Source organism: Erpetoichthys calabaricus, chromosome 10, assembly GCF_900747795.2.
Source record: "Erpetoichthys calabaricus chromosome 10, fErpCal1.3, whole genome shotgun sequence".
NCBI lineage: Eukaryota > Metazoa > Chordata > Cladistia > Polypteriformes > Polypteridae > Erpetoichthys > Erpetoichthys calabaricus.
In genome coordinates, this window is record NC_041403.2 from 5,292,213 (window position 1) to 5,310,233 (window position 18,021).

Sequence of the window (18,021 nt, forward strand, 5' to 3'; positions counted from 1 at the left end):
TTAATTTTAAAGAGTTCTGCTCCATCCAGGTTTTAATTTCACTGAGGCAGGTTGTGAGCTGAGAAAACTCTGATGAAGTTCCACTTTTAACATTGAAGTAGAGTTGAGTATCATCTGCATAAAAATGATAACCCAGTCCATAGCTACGGATAATATGGCCAAGAGGAACCATCTAAATACAGAAGAGAAGAGGGCCGAGGACAGAGCCCTGAGGAGCTCCTTGTGTGACTGGCGCTGAGCTGGATCTGCTGTTGCCGAGACTAACAAACTCTTACCTATCAGTCAGATAGGACTTGGACCACTGGAGGGCAGTGCCAGAGATACCCAGCAGGTTCTCCATTCTGGACAGTAGGATGTCATGTCTGACCTGAGTGTCAAATGCTGTGCTGAGGTCTAACAGAATTAATATGCTGGTTTGTCCAGAGTCGTCTGCCATAATTAAATCATTGGTTACCCGTAGCAGAGCAGTTTCACAGCTGTGCCGTGCCCTGAAACCAGACTGAAAGGGTTCCATCAAATTTATGGGTTTCCTCTGGGTGCTCCAGTTACCACCAGCAGTCCAAAGAGATACAAGTTAGGTGGATTGGCCCCCTGTTATGTTTGTTTGTGCATTCAGATCTACAATAGGCTTGTGTCCAATGCTTTCCGGAATAGGCACCAGCTTCACCATGACTCTGCCCTTGATAAGCAGGTTGACAAAATGGATGGATTGATGTCACTTCAACTTCAAAAAGAAGACAGGTCTTTCAAACTTACATCACTTCCACCTCCAGCCACGGGTCCCTGAATGACGTCGTAAGGTGAAATCTGCAGCGGGAAGGCAATTTCATTTATTTTCTAATATGTTTAATGTCATTTTTCTGACATAACGAGCTTTGTTTTGTGATTGTCACCGGTCTGCATTGGTGACTTTGGACACAAACACAAATTCCTGCAGGAGGTAATGTTTAATTAACATCAGTACAAACTAACCAGTCTGGCTGGCCGTGAAATACAGTCCTGCCCACTAGGAGATTGCTTGTTCATCAAAAAATCATCTATTCTGTTGTTTGTGAATATACAAGTATGTAGATTTTATTATTTGTTTTCCTTATTAAAAATAACTTATAACCAAGCTGGCTGATCGGATGTGCACGGCCCCTGAAGACCACCCTCAATACTGGGTCTGAGCTCTAGTTTGGCTCCATGCAGCTCCTGAAAACACAAAGCATACGTGAGAGCAGCTGACCAGCCGAGAGGGCAAACCGCAGCCAAGTGAATGGAGACCCTCAGGGTGGCAGAGAGCGGACTGCAGAGCTGGACAGCCCCCTTTAACACATCGCCCAGTAGCATCAGCAGAAATAAAGTCACAGATTGACCCCCGATATGGACTTCAGTTAAAAAGTGACCAGATGAGCCAGGAAGCAGGTTATGTTTTAATAGACCTTTGTGTTTTTTATCATGATGGCAGTTTTTATGGCTGAAGAGATAGAAAGAGGCGGGAAACATCTGATTGGTGGGATGTTCAGTGAAGAGACCCCCCAAAGCCCTGTCCTCATCCTAAAAAAACAACTTTCTTTACACGAAGATGTGGTGCAAACTAGCAAAGTGAGGTGTTGTCATCACAAATACCATTAAATTATATTTCATTATTTGTCTGGTAGAGTGCCTTTCACAATGACCACTGTCAGAAAGAACTTCATTACCATCTCTGTTGTTAGAAACAAGTTAGGACCCCCAAGGAAAATTCAATGAAGTTACCAGAGTTAAAGAAAGGCAGTCAACAGTCACATGAAGCAAGTGCTGGGCACTCTGACATGACAGGGAAGATGTGTGAAGTGTGCGACTTGACCAAACACCAACTAGCGAGTAGAGATGACAGTAGATTCACCGTTAAAAGCCTGAGAAAGTCACAGGTCGTGCTGCAGTGTCACCGGTCCTGTGTGCTGGGTCTCAATTACACACCTGCCTGTTGTCCATGTGGAGTGTGTGTGTTCTCCCGGTGTCCTCCTGCATTTTGATTTTATATTCCCATAATCACGCAGGTTAGGTTGACTGTCCCTGTATGGTTCTGACTGCTGGGGTGTGGGTGAGCATCCCATCCTGGGATGGTTCCTGTCCTGCTGCCAGTGGAGACTCAAGCCCCGCAACCCTGAATTGAATGAAGTGTTTCTTCTAATGCATGGGTTGAGGTTTCTGGCAAAATTGAGAGCCACGCATTTCAATTGTGTTTGTTTTTGTGCTCTCAATGAACTGCTCATCCTTATGTTAACACTTACAGTATGTTAGCACTCACCTGTAAAATCAATACATTACCAGTCGACATATCTGTTACATAGTGGCGTCATGTCTATTGTTATAGAGTGCATATCTATCTATTTATTTATCTATGTATTATATAGTGCCTTTCATATCAATCTGTTTGTATCTTATAATGACATTCATATGTATCTATTATGAGTGCTCTCATATTTACCTATTTACCAGTTTATTATACTGTCTTTAATATCTGTCCATATACTGTATAGTGTACTTCATATCAACCTACCTTATAGTGCCTTTCATGTCTACCTAACTATTATAGAATGCCTTCTTATCTACTTATGTATCTATCTATCATATAGTGCTTTCAATATCTATCTATCTATCTATCTATCTATCTATCTATCTATCTATCTATCTATCTATCTATCTATCTATCTATCTATCTATCTATCTATCTATCTATGTGATCCTGCCAACTACGCTAAAATATCTATCTATCTATCTATCTATCTATCTATCTATCTATCTATCTATCTATCTATCTATCTATCTATCTATCTATCTATCTATCTATCTATCTATTATATAGTGCCTTTCATATCTATCTATCTATCTATCTATCTATCTATCTATCTATCTATCTATCTATCTATCTATCTATCTATCTATCTATCTATGTGATCCTTCCAACTACGCTAAAATATCTATCTATCTATCTATCTATCTATCTATCTATCTATCTATCTATCTATCTATCTATCTATCTATCTATCTATCTATCTATCTATCTATCTATCTATGTGATCCTGCCAACTACGCTAAAATATCTATCTATCTATCTATCTATCTATCTATCTATCTATCTATCTATCTATCTATCTATCTATCTATCTATCTATCTATCTATCTATCTATCTATCTATCTATGTGATCCTGCCAACTACGCTAAAATATCTATCTATCTATCTATCTATCTATCTATCTATCTATCTATCTATCTATCTATCTATCTATCTATCTATCTATCTATCTATCTATCTATCTATCTATCTATCTATGTGATCCTGCCAACTACGCTAAAATATCTATCTATCTATCTATCTATCTATCTATCTATCTATCTATCTATCTATCTATCTATCTATCTATCTATCTATCTATCTATCTATCTATCTATCTATCTATCTATCTATCTATGTGATCCTTCCAACTACGCTAAAATATCTATCTATCTATCTATCTATCTATCTATCTATCTATCTATCTATCTATCTATCTATCTATCTATCTATCTATCTATCTATCTATCTATCTATGTGATCCTGCCAACTACGCTAAAATATCTATCTATCTATCTATCTATCTATCTATCTATCTATCTATCTATCTATCTATCTATCTATCTATGTGATCCTGCCAACTACGCTAAAATATCTATCTATCTATCTATCTATCTATCTATCTATCTATCTATCTATCTATCTATCTATCTATCTATCTATCTATCTATCTATCTATCTATCTATCTATCTATCTATCTATTATATAGTGCCTTTCATATCTATCTATCTATCTATCTATCTATCTATCTATCTATCTATCTATCTATCTATCTATCTATCTATCTATCATATAGTGCCTCTCATATCTATCATATGTTGTCTTCCATATTAATCTATATTATAATCTCTCTCTCTCTCTCTCTCTCTCTCTCTCTCTCTCTCTATATATATATATATATATATATATATATATATATATATTATATATATTATAATGTTACAGTGGAGGAGTCTCATAAAACTGAGTTTTATGTTTTTTTTAAGCAAGCTGGTGGCCCATTGGTACTTTAGACAGCAGTATGTGGATGAAATACGGGATGACAACGTATGCAGTGTTGGGATTTTGGTGATCGTCTCATTGAGTCACCCAGCAGAGACAGAAACACGAGTCACGTAATATTCAAGAGGCAGTGCTTTGTGAACACAAAAAATTACAAGGAATGCCACCACTGTTGCGAAAAACAGTAAGCAGTCTGTTTGTTTTTTTTATAATTTGAATGGTTAACATCATGACGGGTATTATTTATAGGCGTTTGTGCTTTGCTGTGGGCTGGTATCTCAAGTCTTACGAGGCAGACAGAATCTTCACCATAAGTGGATTTAAATTAGTGTTAACAAAGATGAAGCCAAATTAGACTTGCAAATAAAAAAACAAACAAAAAAGACGACGGCGTTATTGCAAGACTTCTAAACGATACGTTTTATGAATATAGAATTAACAATAATAAAAAATACCTTTGGGTTCACTCGTGACAAATGTACCCTTTGGTGCCAGCCCTGTCGCCTAAGGTGGGTCTTTGCTTCTTTATGGGCGGGCGCCACTCGTCAATGTCAATTTCCTGTTTTAAATAAAGTGAAGCCTACTGCGCGATTTTAGCCAAGCGCTGATTTCGAACGGCTGACCCGCTAATCAGTTTGTGTAACAAGCAGGGCCGGATTTAGACTTGATAAGGCCCTAAGCTATTTGAGACATGGGGCCCTTTATAAGTCCAGATATTCTATGTAAGAATATACAAAGTATATATGACAATTGCTCACTCGGACAATTTGTTTTGGGGGCCCCCAAGAAGGCGGGGGCCCTAAGCTATAGCTTGTGTAGCTTATACGTAAATCCTGCACTGGTAACAAGTGGAACTCTTTGTTAGTTATTAGTGTCACCTACCTTCAGTTAAGGGCTACTTTAAGAGCAGCGGATAGCGAAGGGAAATGGAGACTGATGTTTGGTAAGATGCTTTTATTTACTAAAATATATAGGGATTTTAACTTTTCATTGACAGACTCTTTTTGTTCTTTTGTTTAGTGTGAAACCGATGTTTTATATTATTTGAAATTGGAAAAAATCAAATTCTCAGTTGGAGGATCTGTACAGAATTTTTTCAAAACCTGGCAGGATCTAATCAATAATATTTTAGAATAAGAGAAATAATTATTACCGTTTTATTTCCCTTCTCCATTTTTTTTATTTACCTATATATATTTCTTCCTTTCTTTTGTTTATTTTTGCCCTATTAAAAAGCCCTAAGTAATTCTCCTTTGGCTAAGCTCTCCTTCTCAAAGGTGGGGTTTGATTTGTCTTTAATTCTTTCTTGTTATGAATTAATCTATATGTATGGAATGATTACAAAATTAATAAATAAAAAAATATAGGGATTTTAACTTTTCATTGACATACTCTTTTTGTTCTTTTTGTTTTAGTTTTTCGACTGCTGCTTACTTTTATGCTAATGTTTGTTTTTCTTTAATTTTTTAAAAAATTTTCTCGTATAGGTATAGTATTGGAATCGTCCAAAAATTCCATTTCGTGATTTTGATGAATCTCGACGTTTTAGATCTCCGAGTCCGAAAATCCCATTTTTGGAATTATGTCAGTGCGTGCGTGTGCGTGTGTGCGTGTGCGTGTGCCGTTTAGAATCAGCGGGAGCTTTCCCGTTGGCCAGCTGCCTGGCCTGGCATTAAGAGCAACCAGTGAAATGTTTTATATAATTTAATGTTATTCTACGAGCAGGCGGGTTTCACTCTGTAGTGGGCACAAATCCTTTCGGTTACTCTTTGGAGAGTTTCTTTTCTGGTTGGATGGTTTCTTATTTTTGTTCAAGTCAAGTTTTGACTGCGCGTGCGTCTCGCGCTCTGACAATTAAACAAGAGCTCAATGATGAGAGGTGCGCACGTCTGGTGCTTTTGTGATTAAAGTTATATATGAAGAGTTTTTAAAAAAAGTTTATAATATACTTTGGATTATATTTGGATGTTGTAAGGATTTTGATATTTGTTACTGTGGATTTTGTTTTTGTTTATAATTTTAATGACAGTGCCTTGGGTTACATTATTAACCCTTTTTTTATTAAAGAAACACGTATGTTAGTGGAATGGTTTGTGTTTTGTAAACGTACCTGTTCTTTGTTTCATGACATGTTTGTTAATGAACGTATCTTGTTTTTACTTTATTTGAAAATTTTAAAAGTGCGTCTCTCGCGCTCTGACAGTTAAGCCTTGGGGTTTTGATAAGAGTGGGACTGAAGAGGCTACATGAAATGTTTCACAGTGTGTTTTTTTAAGTGCATTATTAAAAAATGTTTGACAGAATTTTGTGACACTGAGACATTGAGTCTTTTGTCTATTGAAGAAATTCAAAGTGGACTTTTTTTGGCCAACACTTCAAACTTTGTGAAAAAATATTTGGAATTCCCATCTGTATTATCATAATCTTTCCCTCTACTTATCCTTTACCTGTTTTCTCAAGGGTAACTGTACTCGTCAGGTTCGTTATCGGGGTGATCTACTGTTGCACTTTAAGATGAACACACACATACATACATAGCTATACGCATACCAAGGTTATTATAGTTTTGCCTTTTTATATTAGTTTTTATTTCTATATTTTTTCTGACCTTACTTGGAAATTCAGTTTAGTTTTAGTTTTCCTTCATCATGTATTTGTAGTTTTAGTTTAGTTTTTATTTCACAAAGACATTTCTATTCTATTTTTATATATGTTTTAGTTTTAGTAATTATGGCATCGAGCGCCTATATACAGAGTTAGTTTTGTGTCAAATTCAGACAGAACTGTACACTTAACAGATTTGGATATGAGTTTAATGTTAGTGGAAGCTTACTACACTGCCTGGTTTGCTATCTGGTTTTTGTTTTGTCTGATTAAAAACAAGCATAATCAAAACTAGACACTGAATATGAACAATTTTATAATTTTTTAAATATTTCACAGGCGGTTTAGGAAGAACAGAGCTCTTAGACTTGAATCAGTGTGTAGACCCCACCTCGCTGTATTGAGGGAAACAAAGAACAACAAGCGTGTAGTGTGAAGGTTAGGGGCAGTGAGACTTGAATAGACCACCGTAAAGGACCGTAAACCCATAATGAGTAGAGCAAGAGCAGGTCATGGGAGTACGGACAGGTATAAAACAACAGAGACAGCGTCTGAGATTAAGAACAACAAATACTGTACATTATCTAAACTTGTTTATCCAGAGTAGGATTGCAGGAGATCTGGAGCCTACCGCAGCAGGTTTGGATGTAAGGCAGGAAAAATCCCTGGTATGCAATATGTACGATAAGGCTGATGTTAAGAACAAAAAGAATATGATATGTCAACTATCTATTTTGAGAGAGAGAGAAAAACATTGAAAAAAGGGAGACAAATATTTTAAAATTCTGCTAATGGATTGGTTTCACGATATCAGTTATTTTGAGTTGTGAATATGAACTAAAAAAGATAAATTAATACATATGGAATAAATACAAAAACCCATTCGTATGTTTAGCTTTTCATCTCTTATCAGATGTTTTTAAAGCAAAAGTGATTGGTCAGTAGCAATATGCTGATCTTGTATGATGACCGTCAGCCTCTCGATCAGCGCTGTTTTATTTTCAAAAACCGGGAGTGCGCTCCCCTCGACTTTCTTGTATACTCAGATATGGGGATGGATATTTGAGGAGTAAACCGCAAGACAATGATTATATTTTTATATTACATACATGAAGTAACCATCAATGACAAATCAAGTTAATAATATATTGAACAATTATTATAAAAGTAAAGTTGAATAAATCGGACTCTGCAGCTTTATAAATAATAAAAAAAAAAAAATCGAGTGTGTGTTCAGGTAGAGTACCACTTCCGCGTGATGGATTTGGCCTAAACATTAATTCAGATCTATAATTGTGGTGTAACAACCACATGCCAAGTTTCATCCATCTATCTAGTTGTGTTTTTGAGTTATCGTGTTTATACACACACACGCGCGCACGCGTACACGCACAATTCCAAAAAACAGTATTGTTGGACACTGGTTAGTCTATAACGTCAAGATTCATCAAAATATCGAGGTCTAAGTTTTTCACGATTACTATACTTTCTCTATACTTCATATATGAGAAAGTGAAACCGATTTCTCCTGTGCGAAAGGGCAGGTGAGTTACTGTCAACAAAAAGCAGACACCTGAGAGATAAACTGAAGCGATTTTTGGTTCTATTCAATAAGGGCGCGCACATAAAGGCGACCTTCAAAAGGGCGACCTCAATTGGGCGCGGAGAATAAAAGCGCACATAAATAAAAGCGATCTTCAAAAGGGCGACCTCAATTGAGCGCCGAATAAATGCGCGCGCAAATAAAGGAGCGCTTCAAAAGGATGACCTTCGGAGCGAATTAAATTAATTGTCCTTGATTATGCTAATAGACCGCATCTCGAATATCTACGTGGCATTGCACATAATCTACAGCTTCAAGTGTAACTTGCTTTCACCTTTTTATACATTCAGTCATTGCCTTAATCTAATTTTCTGTAATTTTGAAAACAACGAAATATAGAGAGCTTTAGAAATAGTTCGTTAGAAGTAGTTCGTTAGAAGTTCATGCATTAATTAATTGGATGTTTTAATATTCTTGCTTTCACCTTTTTATACGTTCAATCATTGCCTTTATCTAATACATTTTCTGTAATAATTTTGTTGCGTTTGCCTTTATTCGCTGTGCCCAATTGACGTCACCCTTTTGAAGCACTCCTTTATTTATGCGCGCAGTTATTCGGCGCTCAATTGAGGTCGCCCTTTTGAAGGTCGCCTTTATGTGCGCGCCCTTATTGACGGATACCGTGATTTTTCTGTCCATATGTTAAACGTTTTGTTGAGCAGCACATTCTGATTTCAGCCGCTTGAATGACATCTATATGAATGATATATACTGTATATATATATATATATATATATATATATATATATATATATATATATATATATATATATAAAGGAGAGTTGGGATCCGAGAGACTGTGTTTGTGAAGGGATGGAGAGTTAAGGCAGGTGGGGGAGTCATGTGATTGTCTCTCCTCCCATTCACCTGATTTCATTCACTTCATTTCGCTCCGCAGCTGACGCGGTCTTGCCGTTGTTTTTCCATAGTGTTTAGTCCTTTCTCCTTTACTGACTTACTGTTTAGTAGACGTGGTACTTACTGAATAGTATTTTTTCCCTTAGTGTTTCTACTTAGTGTTTCTTAGTGTTTAGTAGACGCGGTGTGCCGCTGCTCCCGGCGGTGTTGCGGTTTACTGTTACTTTCTACTTCGTTTTTGTACTTTGGTGTTTAGTAGACTTTTACTTTATCTCATTTAATGTTGTTCCCGGCGGTGTTGCTGTTTTTTACTGTCTACTTAGTGTTTGTGTTTAGTGTTATGGAAGGAGTGATCTTACCACTGTCAGATTTTGCAATGAATGAGTTGGTAAATAATGATTATTTATCAACAGATCACATGAGCAAATTCAACGAAATTTTAGCTGCGCATACAATTTTCCAACCTCAAGAGGTTTTGCTAATGTGGACTCCTGACATACCTATAGTGCCCATTCCACAAAATGCAAAACATATTCAAATATTACCTTCTGCAGCTACTGAACGAGTGACTCACTGGGTGTGTACCTATTATGGTGGTGCTGTAATTCATGTCTATGACAGTTTAAACGCTGATAAAAAATTCAACCTCACGGAAGAGCAGCTTCGTTTCCTTCATGCTTTGTTTGCTTACAAACCTATGAAGACACACAGCAACAATTAAATCATACAGATTCCGGATGTATTCTCAAATGCATTTGCTGTGTGTATTTCTTTAGGTATTGACCCAAGTGATCAAGTTTTTACTATTTCTTCAATGCGAAATCACTTACAAATAATTTTTGTTACTCGACAATTGCTTCCATTCCCCGTCGATAGTAGCCGACGGGCGACACCAGTTACAAGTATTCAGTGCGTTCAAAGACCTGTACGAAGTACGGCCACTAACACAGTCACTCATAAAAGGGGAGATGACTCGGTGTAGGAAATGGGGATTGAAACTACCTGGGAAGACATGCAATCAACGAGGCGATTAAACGGATCTCAAGAGACGTCTTCTAGGTTGGAAAAAAAGTGCTTGGCTGCCAAAACCATATATATACATATACACTGCAAAAATGAAATCTTAACAAGCCAGACAATCTTGAAAAGAGATAACAGATCTTGTTTTTCTTATTTTAAGAATAACTGACTTGAGTAGATTTGTATGTGTAAGATATATAATCTCATTTTTAGAAAATTTAATAAGTTAACAAGTTAAACTTTCTCACTATATTGGCAGATAATTTTGCTTGATTCTAGTACCTTTTTCTTGTTTTTCTTGTTAAAATCCATAAAGTTAGATAAATGTCGATAAAAGTTAAGTAGGTATAATAAAATATGCATCTATATATCATTAATTAAAAAAGAACAAATTGGTATTAGTGGGCTCCTTTCAAAAAACGTTGGGGGGGGGGGGGGGCGATTAAAACTGTTATGAAAACTTGGGTCGCAAATACTTAAAGGTTGAGAAACGCTGATTTAAGGTAAGTAAATAGTTTATATCGTTTATTCGATTTGACAAAAAAAATTGAAAAGGAAATATGATGGAATGTTTCTGTTTATTCTAATAATGAACGTTGAACTGACGTTTAATAAAATAGAAAATCAAATTAATTCCATTTAGGAACTATCATACCTATTCCTATTCAATTCAAGACAAAGAAAGGATTCTAAAAAGAAGTCTGGAGCGCAACATCTGGATAAAAAAAAAGTACCGAAAGCCAACGCGATACTTTAAAACAATGCATTTTTACCAGAAGTAAAAAAATTAAGTGAAGAAAGCAATGAAAAAGTAAATATTCCTAATGTGAGAGGCAAAAACTAAAAGATCAAATTGGTATTAGTTGGCTCCCTTCAAAAAAATGTTAGGGGGGCGCAATTAAAACTGTTATGAAAACTCGGATCACAAATACTTAAAGGTTGAGAAGCGCTGGGCTAGGGTGTGTTCCGACTTACACCAAAATCCGGGTTACATCAGTGTTGTAGGAACGGCACTGTGTCGTAACCCGAGGACCCCTGTATTTGACTTTAGATAATGTTTTTATCTTCCATTTAGCTGGCTTGGCTGCATTGCTTCAGTTGATCAAGGTTATCATTCCCCTGTCCAAAATGTTGCTTATGTGGGTCAGAGCTATACTGTAAATATACGCACGTTTCCCCGTCAAGCGTTGTGTGTGTTTTTTATCCTGATATTTGAGCAGAAAGTTGTGCGCACACACTTTTTGTTTTTTGCTTACTTAGACTTTATAAATGAGGCCCCAGATGTGTGCCAAGCTTATCATGTCAGACCCATAGAGCCTGAAATCCCTGACGCACCTAAGTGCCATGTAAAGGGGTTTGTAGTACTAGGGTGTTGTAGCGTGTTAGCCATTATGGATATAGTGAGGAGTCAAGCAAAATGAGACACCTTTTAATGGTTAAGTAAAAGATTACAATTCTGCAAGATTTTGAGTCAACTCGGGACTCTACTTCAGGCAATGAATGGATTACTTGTCTGAAGGAGGGACCTCGAAAGCCTACATATTGTAATCTGTTCAGTTAGCCAATAAAAGTTGTCATTTTGCTTGACTTCTTATTGAGTAAAGGGTCTAAATTCCTGTGTCAATGCGATGTTTCAGCCAGTCATTTTCCAAGCCGCTATATCCTTATACAGGGCCACGGGGGTCTGCTGGAGCCAATCCCAGCCAGCACATGGCGCAAGGCAGGAACAAATCCCGGGCAGGGCGCCAGCCCACCGCAGGACACACACACACACACACCAAGCACACACTATGGACAATTTAGGATCGCCATGCGCCTAACCTGCATGTCTTTGGACTGTGGGAGGAAACCCACGCAGACACGGGGAGAACATGCAAACTCAGGTCTCCTTACTGCGAAGCAGCAGCGCTACTACTGCGCCACCGTGCCGCCCGATGTTTTATGCAATTTTTAAAAAAAATAATCTGAAAGTGTTTTTATTTTACACTTTATCATTCTGAGGTTGACGAGTGATGTTTGGAGAGGGCGGAAACTAATTTAAATCATTTTAGCAAAAGGTTTAAAAATAAGATGTGAACAAAGTGAGGTGACTGTAAACTTTCTGAATCCACTGAAGGCGCAACGCGGCAGAGCGCGGGGTCCACGAAACATGAAGACGACAAGACGGACTAATCAATGCATTGCAGTTCACTCGTTCGTTCGTTTATTCATTCATTTATCGAGCACTAGTTTCGTGAACTTTTAATCAACTGTGCAAATAAGGAGAAGTGGAGAAAACCTAAAGAAACGAAGCAGCCCCCGTTCTCTGTCCCCCCCAAAAGGATGCCGACGGATCTTGCGATTTCGCTTACCCGTCTCGTCTCGCTTTTCTTGGAATTTGCCCTTCTAGCAAATGCTCGTCCACTGCGGAAAACCAAACTCTCTGAATGGCCGAAGTAGTGTAAGAAAACAAGCAAACGATCCCTGCAGTTGGGGAGGAGTCGATCCCTGCCCAAGCGTTATTCTGCCTCCTCCGTTCATTTTTATATGTTTTCACTTATGTGACTTGTCTTTGCTTCACAGTGGAAGTCGCTGTTTGCCCCCATGTGACAATCGTTAACAGTGTAACGGACGATCATCCCCTCGCGGTACTGTACCCCTGGTTCGATTTCTTTGCCCCGTTTGTATGAACTCTGCGCGGTCCCGCCGTCCCTTCAAATAAAATAAAATGCGCGCTCTCGATTAATTGTAAAAGGCGATCATGAACTTGTAAAAAAAATGTCATACCTAACTAGTCCATCCAGTCAGTCAACTTCTAAACCGCTTAGTCCTAAAGAGGGTTTCGGTTGGAGGTGTGGATGTGTTCGCTGGCACAAGGCAGGAACAAACCCTGTAGGGCGGGCGCCAGTGTTTCGCAGCTAACCACCCGTTAGTTTTCTATACCTGCTTATCCAGGTGTCCCACCGAGGGGGCTCCACAGCTCTCGTCCTCGACTGATGGGACAGGCTGCCGACTGTTGTCACCCTGAACAGGAATATGTTGTGCTAAGTGATTAGATAAATGGAGGAACAGCACGTAGAAGGAGCGCAGCTAATCTAATTTCTGACGCGCTGTTTTATAGACAAAGAAGTCTTTGAGAAGGTCGTATGTCCTCCGTTCGAATGTCTATAGTACTAGGGTGTTGTACCGTGTTAGCCATTATGAATGTAGTGACAAGTCAAGCAAAACGACCCCTTTTATTGGCTAACTAAAAAGATTACAATATGCAAGTTTTCGAGGCAACTCGGGCCCCTTCTTCAAGCTTGCATATTGTACTCTTTTTAGTTAGCCAATAAAAGGGGTCATTTTGCTTGACCTTTCCTAACAGTCTATAAATACGGTATCCTTCAAAAAGGGCGCGCACAAAAAGGCGAGCTTCAAAAGGGCGACCTCAATTGAGCGAATGTTGTAATATTCCTGCTTTCGCCTTTTTATACGTTCAATCATTACCTTTTATCTAATAAATTTTCTGTAATAATTTTGTTGCGTTTGCCTTTATTCGCTGCGCCCAATTGAGGTCGCCTTTTTGTGCGCGCCCTTATTGAATAGAACCTATAAATACAAGCTGAGCGGGCGAATGTGTTTGATCCGCATGCGCAGGATTGTCGTTCTGATCAGGTCTGGTCCTTGTTTAACGGTTGCGGAGGAAAACAAAGGCTGACAAAGTGTTCACAACAAGACATCGCGGGCTCCTGGCGGTGGCGTCGTAGGGGACGGGGGATGATTTATGGGGCTTTAGCCCCCGATCTTCGAGTGCCCTTCTTCCCGTTGCGTTCTGATAGGCATGGTCGGCAAAATTCACGGGGGACCAGTGCTATTCAATGTAACATACAAGTCCAAATAACGGAATTATCGGGGAGGGGCCATATAAGTTACTATTAACGCCATATTCATCAACCCGCCCATTACTTTAGTAATTTCACAAATAAAGCAAAACTGCGAACACCACTGACCCAATGTGGATTTGAACAGCCAGGCCCCGTTAACTCCAGTATGGAAAAACGGACAGGGCGCCCGAACTTGGTCATGGACACAAAAAAGGTCCATACTTAACTAATCCATCCATGATCTATACCCGTTTTGAGGGTAGGGTGGTTGGGCAGCTGGAGCCTACCCCAGCAAGCAATGGGACAGGCAGCAACAATCCCTGGACAGACGCGCGCGACCAATTCAGTACCACCAGACCACCTGGAGGAAACCAACGTGAAGACGGAAAACCTGCAAACTCCATGCAAATAGGACATGGGAGGTGAACCCGGGCTTCTTACTGCCAGGCAGCGTCACCACTGCACCACCCCTTACCGTGTCTTTCCTTGAAACTTTTTTCTTTGTGTGGTTTTGGCAAAATTTTATGTGTAATTACGAAGATTTACAGTTTAGAGTGACAAAACGACGCCTGGTGCCGAAAGAGAAAATAAGCGCCCGTCAATCAAAACGGATAAAACAAATTGTTCTGTGTCTTTTTTGTTTTCGCCTCGCACGTTAGGAATATTTACATTTTCATTGCTTTCTTCACTAATTTTTTTTTACTTCCGGTAAAAATGCATTGTTTTAAAGTATCGCGTTGGCTTTCGGTACTTTTTTTTTCATCCAGATGTTGTGCTCCAGATTTTATTTTTGGGACCCATTTTCTGTCTTGAATTGAATAGGAATAAGTATCCATCCATCCATCCATCCATTATCCAACTAGCTATATCCTAACTACAGGGTCACAGGGGTCTGCTGCAGCCAATCCCAGCCAACACAGGGAGCAAGGCAGGAAACAAACCCCGGGCAGGGCGCCAGCCCACCACAGGGCAAGGAATAAGTATAATAATTCCAAAATAGAATTCATTTGATTTTCGATTTTATTTAAGGTCAGTTCAATATTGAAGCCCTTTTTGGAGTCCCTGGAGGGGGTGCTAGAGGGCATACCTTCTGGGGACTCCTTTGTTCTGCTGGGAGACTTCAATGCTCACGTGGGCAATGACAGTGAGACCTGGAAGGGCGTGATTGGGAGGAATGGCCCCCCTGATCTGAACCCGAGCGGTGTTTTGTTATTGGACTTCTGTGCCCGTCACGCATTGTCCATAACGAACACCATGTTCAGGCATAGGGGTGTTCATATGTGCACTTGGCACCAGGACACCCTAGGCCTCAGTTCGATGATCGACTTTGTGGTCGTGTCGTCGGACTTGCGGCCACATGTCTTGGACACTCGGGTGAAGAGAGGGGCGGAGCTGTCAACTGATCACCACCTGGTGGTGAGTTGGCTTCGATGGTGGGGGAGGATGCCGGTCAGGCTTGGTAGGCCCAAACGTGTTGTGAGGGTCTGCTGGGAACGTCTGGCAGAGCCCCCTGTCAGAAGTAACTTCAACTCCCACCTCCGGCAGAACTTCGACCACATCCCGAGGGAGGTGGGGGACATTGAGTCCGAATGGGCCATGTTCCGTGCCTCTATTGTTGAGGCAGCTGACCGGAGCTGTGGCCGTAAGGTAGTCGGTGCCTGTTGTGGCGGCAATCCCCGAACCCGTTGGTGGACACCAGCAGTGAAGGATGCCGTCAAGCTGAAGAAGGAGTCCTACAGGACCCTTTTGTCCTGTGGGACCCTGGAAGCAGCTGATAGGTACCGGCAGGCCAAGCGGAATGCGGCTTTGGTGGTTGCTGAGGCAAAAACTCGGGCGTGGGAGGAGTTTGGGGAGGCCATGGAGAACGACTTTCGGACGGCTTCGAGGAGATTCTGGTCCACCATCCGGCGTCTCAGGAAGGGGAAGCAATGCAGTGTCAACACTGTATATGGTGGGGATGGTGTGCTGCTGACCTCGACTCGGGACGTTGTGGGTCGGTGGGGGGAGTACTTCGAAGACCTCCTCAATCCCACTAACATGCCTTCCAATGAGGAAGCAGAGCCTGGGGACTCGAAGGTGGGCTCCCCCATCTCTGGGACTGAGGTCACCGAGGTGGTCAAAAAACTCCTTGGTGGCAGGGCCCCGGGGGTGGATGAGATACGCCCGGAGTTCCTCAAGGCTCTGGATGTTGTAGGACTGTCTTGGCTGACACGCCTCTGCAACATCGCATGAACATCAGGGACAGTGCCTCTGGATTGGCAGACCGGGGTGGTGGTCCCCCTCTTTAAGAAGGGGGATCGGAGGGTGTGTTCCAACTACAGAGGGATCACACTCCTCAGCCTCCCTGGAAAAGTCTATTCAGGGGTCCTGGAGAGGAGAGTCTGTCGGATAGTCGAGCCTCGGATTCAGGAGGAAGAGTGTGGTTTTCGTCCTGGTCGCGGAACAGTGGACCAGCTCTATACCCTTAGCAGGGTCCTGGAGGGTGCATGGGAGTTTGCCCAACCAGTCTACATGTGTTTTGTGGACTTGGAAAAGGCATTCGACCGTGTCCCTCGGGGAATCCTGTGGGGGGTACTCCGAGAGTATGGGGTACCGGACCCCCTGATAAGGGCTGTTCAGTCCCTGTACGATTGGTGCCAGAGCTTGGTCCGCATTGCCGGCAGTAAGTCGAACCCGTTTCCAGTGAGAGTTGGACTCCGCCAGGGCTGCCCATTGTCACCGATTCTGTTCATAACTTTTATGGACAGAATTTCTAGGCGCAGCCAGGGTGTTGAGGGGGTCCGGTTTGGTGGGCTCAGGATTGGGTCACTGCTTTTTGCAGATGATGTTGTCCTGTTTGCTTCATCAGGCCGTGATCTTCAGCTCTCTCTGGATCGGTTCGCAGCTGAGTGTGAAGCGGCTGGGATGGGAATCAGCACCTCCAAATCCGAGACCATGGTCCTCAGCCGGAAAAGGGTGGAGTGCCCTCTCAGGGTTGGTAGCGAGATCCTGCCCCAAGTGGAGGAGTTCAAGTATCTCGGGGTCTTGTTCACGAGTGAGGGAAGAATGGAGCGTGATATCGACAGGCGGATCGGTGCAGCGTCCACAGTAATGCGGGCGTTGCATCGGTCTGTCGTGGTGAAAAAGGAGCTGAGCCGCAAGGCGAAGCTCTCAATTTACCAGTCGATCTATGTTCCTACCCTCACCTATGGTCATGAACTATGGGTAGTGACTGAAAGAACGAGATCGCGAATACAAGCGGCTGAAATGAGTTTCCTCCTCAGGGTGTCTGGGCTTTCCCTTAAAGATAGGGTGAGAAGCTCAGTCATCCGGGAGGGGCTCAGAGTAGAGCCGCTGCTCCTCCACATCGAGAGGAGTCAGATGAGGTGGCTCGGGCATCTGATCAGGATGCCTCCTGGACGCCTCCCTGGTGAGGTGTTCCAGGCACGTCCAACCGGGAGGAGGCCCCGGGGAAGACCCAGGACACGCTGGAGGGACTATGTCTCTCGACTGGCCTGGGAACGCCTCGGGATTCTCCCGGAAGAGCTAGAAGAAGTGGCCGGGGAGAGGGAAGTCTGGGCATCTCTGCTCAAGCTGCTGCCCCCGCGACCCGACCTCGGATAAGCGGGAGACAATGGATGGATGTCAGTTCAACATTCATTATTAGAATAAATAAAAACATTCGATCATATTTCCTTTTCATTTTTTTAGCCAAATCGAATAAAACGATATAAACTAATACACTACACAAAATTAACGTACCTTAAATAACGGCAGAAACACACCGAAAGCGTAGAGGTACGAGTGGTGGCTCTGAGGTTGGAGATCTGCACTGGCAATCGGAAGGTTGCCGGTTCGAATCCCGTAAATGCCAATAGGGGCTCTGTTGGGCCCTTGAGCAAGGCCCTTACCCTCTTGAGTGCTTTGAGTAGTGAGAAAAGCGCTATATAAATGCCAAGATTTGTTTATTTATAGAGGATCACCACGAGAGCGTGATGACGCGGTCCCGACAGAAAAGCGCGCACC

At 41.4% G+C, this 18,021-nt stretch overlaps 1 protein-coding gene across 1 annotated transcript in view; it reads right to left on the reverse strand.

Moving 5' to 3' along the window:
• The window catches only part of LOC114658648 (cytochrome P450 2J2-like), a 44,730-nt gene extending 32,082 nt beyond the window's left edge, over window positions 1-12,648 (reverse strand). Inside the window, exon 1 of the mRNA XM_028810675.2 lies at window positions 12,523-12,648. The gene's annotated coding sequence lies outside the window, so the exon portion shown is untranslated. The remainder of the gene's footprint in view (window positions 1-12,522) is intronic.
• Window positions 12,649-18,021: the final 5,373 nt, after the last annotated feature.